This window comes from Engraulis encrasicolus, chromosome 15 (genome assembly GCF_034702125.1).
Source record: "Engraulis encrasicolus isolate BLACKSEA-1 chromosome 15, IST_EnEncr_1.0, whole genome shotgun sequence".
Lineage (NCBI taxonomy): Eukaryota > Metazoa > Chordata > Actinopteri > Clupeiformes > Engraulidae > Engraulis > Engraulis encrasicolus.
In genome coordinates, this window is record NC_085871.1 from 29,248,760 (window position 1) to 29,252,539 (window position 3,780).

Consider the following 3,780-nt stretch of genomic DNA (forward strand, 5'->3'; position numbering starts at 1 on the left):
GTATGCACGTGCGCACGTGTGTGTGTATGTGTGTGTGTGTGTGTGCAATCTCTCAAGTGCCAGCCATTGACTTTAGAGGACACACACATGCACACTAATGCACTTGCACTAGTGCAGGCAGGAGGCACTACATACCCCCAAGCCACCAGGGGGCCGCGTCTGTTTATAATACAGAAGGATTAGCAGCAACCAGGCCAAACTTTGTGTAGGCGTACATTTTATAATCCAACACTTGCAGAGTAACAGCAACACTATTAAAGTATTACATTTGACTCTCTGAGTGTTGAATTAACCCTGTTTAAAAAAATGTGTTCGTTATCATAATCAGGGTCGCCCACAGCTTTAGCCGGGACAAAGTCATCTGAAACCAATATGGTCCAGCTGCGTCTTGTCCAGCTAATACCGCTACGCCCATTCCTCCTTACTAGACCGCCCTCACAGTAACGCCCCTTTGGCTGTTCAAGTTTCTGAAGTGACATGCTGCCGAATGATAAACACAAGCGCCGCGCGGGACTTATTAAAACGACTGGATGGATTTCGCTGGATGGATTTCGCTGCAGCGATCACTCAACTGTCGGTAAGATTTCGAATGAAATGTATGAATATACATAACGGTTACTTTACGAGTTGACTTAGTCGGAGTGCGAACAGAAAGTCGGAGGTGTCATATTTGTTCAACCTGGTGTTAAACGTAATTTCAATTCTTGACCAGTGCATGTAAAGAAATTGTAAATAAAACCGACTTGATGTAGTAGTGCTAAAAATAAACCTTTATATTTTCTCTCAGTGAACTTCTCAAAATATATGGGCTATAATGTAGATACCACTTGGGATGGGTTTATCGTTACCTATTGTTTCTGATGGGGCGTTAATTGGTGTGGCACCCGGAACTCTTCCTCACTTCGGGAAGATTGGCAAGGGGTAAGCTGTGTTTTTTTCCTTCGTGTCACAAACTATTTAATGATGTTTCTGTACTTTAATTTCTCTGTTATTTTATTGATCTTTGATGGGAAGATATTCTGTTACGTTTGTGTTGATATTTTCGTTGTAATTTTCGCTCAAAGTATGTACATTAGCGCCATTAATGTCCGCGATCGTTATGAAGTTAACAGGTGCTAACGAGCAGATTGGGAAGTAAATAAATGCTACTGGATCGAGGCCCCTCGTCATCTCTCCTGCCTCTTCAATCATCCAAAGACTGTTTAGTCTGTTATTTTAATGTAATGGTCGGTTCATGTCCGTTGCATTGACTTGACTTGTCATTGGGTCTGATTTTAAATGTGCCATATAGTTCAATGTGGGAGCAGGTTCACACACTAAATAAGAGACTACTAATGTCAAGCACAAGCAGATTTTTTTTTATTTTCAGAGCAGAGTAGAGCATGGTTGCTGCCATCAGAGAGCAGTGACTTGACCTTAGTGTCTTATTTAGTGTGCTCCCACATTGAACTCTACTTTTTGGGTCCACGCACCTACTTATTTCTAAACATCTAGAGTGCAACAATACCCATGCCTCCTAATGTGCCATATAACCTGTATCTCGCCTATTGTGTGTGTATTTGTGTGCGTTTGTGTGTGAGTGTGACTGTTTGTGAATTCGTTCACGCAGATATAAGAAGTTGGGGTTGGGGTTGATGATCCACATGATGGTGATGGACCAGGACAGCTCTGGACCTCCTGACTGGCAGCTCCATCCTCAACCTCCCTTCCTGTCCTTCACACATGTGCAGGTAAGGCCAATTTTTAAAAACTCACTGCATTGTCTGAGGCAAAAGTAGGAGAAAAGGAGTGAGTGAGTGAGAACCCGGCCATTACATGTGATGTGACCCTTAAAGGGCGTGTGTGTGTCCTAGAACCAAGACAGTGGCAGTGTGTGTCTGTCTGTCTTTGGTTAAGGATATTTTTAAGATACTACCTTGTTGTGTTAACATTATTTTGCTATTTCTGACAGGCAGAGGCAGTTTTCTGAAGGATGGTTAATGTCAGTACCAACATGTTGTGATGGAGGCTTCCACCTGAGCTGAACACAGAAACTTGCACACAGTGGTGAGTAAAACACTGAATCTGTTTTGTTCTGCACTAGACCAATAAGTATTTCATACAGTAATTCCTTTCTGTGCTGTGTTTATTTATTGAAAAAAAATGTGGATAGAGGATAATACAAAACACTGGCACTGTAGTGATCCTTGCACAGGCCAGAAGCTGTGTATCTCTTCAGCCTGGTGTTCTGCATTAAAATGATGGGTGTGATTTTTATGTAGTGTATTCTATGTATCCCTCTCGTGTGTGTGTGTGTGTGTGTGTGTGTGTGTGTGTGTTTGTGTGCATGCGTGCAGATGGAAGCAGTCGTTCCTGTTCAGCATTGATATGCCGGTAATGGGTTTGATGAGCCACAGCATGGTGATGGGCAATCAGCATCAGGACCAGGGCCGCTCACAAGGAGAACCTCCTGCCCTGCCTCTTCATCCTCAACCTCCAATCTTCCTGCTCTTCACACATGTGCAGGTGAGGACAACCTCTAAAATGCACACTTGACTTGAGGCAAAGGGGGGAGAATAGGCGTGCATGCATGCACGTGCACCAAACTTTAAGACAGTAGCAGTGTGTGGGGGGGCATGTGCACAAGCATATGCACGTGCTCATGTCATGTCCTTCTGTAGGTAGATAGGGGGTGGTTGTTTTTGTCTTAATTGTCATTCATAACAATAAAATGCCTTTTTTTGACAGGCACAGAGCCAGTTTTCAGAGGGAGGGCTGATGACACCAGCAACTTCGGATCTGAACCTGATCAACCCAGCACCAACCACTGTGCCGCTCCTCCTCTGCCAACTGCACCACATGGCTCCACCATCTCAAAAAGGCACAGACACTACTCCACTTCCTGCGAAGGATGAGAGAAGAGCCGACCTCCCCACAACGGCACTCCCCACCTTCTACAGGGGTGTCATTGAGAGCATCCTGACCAGCAGCCTCTCTGTCTGGCATGGCAGCCGTCAAGCTGAAGACTAGAAGGCAGTACAGAGAGTGGTGAGGACAGCAGAAAAGCTCATAAGATCACCCCTACCTGTTCTCCCTACTACCATCAGGGAAGCGCTAGCCCAGCATGCGGTGCTGCAAAAGCACACTGGGAAACGACTTCTTTCCACAAGCCATCAGACTCCTCAACGCACTGAAGAAAACCACATGAATAACCAAGGACACGGGAGAATATTCCATGAACACTTCTTTCACCATGCCACTTACACTTTACTCATTGCACCTTGTATACAGCATCTTCACACCACCTGTATGAACTCCTCCTGCCGTGTGTGTGTGTCCACTGTGTTTGTGTATTTATTGTCCATCAGTATGTTAATCTTATTATTGCACACTGTTTGGGTGTCTGTATTTATAGTATGTATCAGTCTGTATTTAATGCCAATGCCTTATTTTTAGTTATTAGTTAAATGCACATTGGAGACTGGTCAAACACAATTTCAAACTTTGTGTTAACCCTCTTGTTGACCGTTCACACTTCATAGTGTAAAAGTAAACAGAAATAAATTCACATTTCATTCCTGTCTCGTTCACTTCTTTCAGCAATCTATGTGGCCTACATACAGGGAAGCTGACAGGGGGGACAAAGGGGTCCGTTGACCTGGGCCCAGTGAGACGAGGGGTCCAGGAATGGGTCCTCATTACATTGTATGTAGTCTATGTATTGAGTGGGGGGCCCTTTCAGATGACTTTGTCCTGGGCAAAGCCAAAGCTGTCAGCGGCCCTGATTATGTATGCACAAAC

General features: G+C 44.6%; 1 long non-coding RNA gene across 2 annotated transcripts; it reads left to right on the plus strand.

The window, feature by feature from the left end:
• Positions 1-555: 555 nt before the first annotated feature.
• Positions 556-3,554, plus strand: LOC134464559 (uncharacterized). Of its 2 annotated transcripts, none has more exons than XR_010037940.1 (5): positions 556-577; positions 1,610-1,730; positions 1,952-2,046; positions 2,337-2,505; positions 2,728-3,554. It is a non-coding gene; the product is annotated as an uncharacterized LOC134464559 (long non-coding RNA). The 2 variants fall into 2 exon arrangements; XR_010037939.1 differs by lacking the exon at positions 556-577 and adding an exon at positions 801-921.
• Positions 3,555-3,780: the final 226 nt, after the last annotated feature.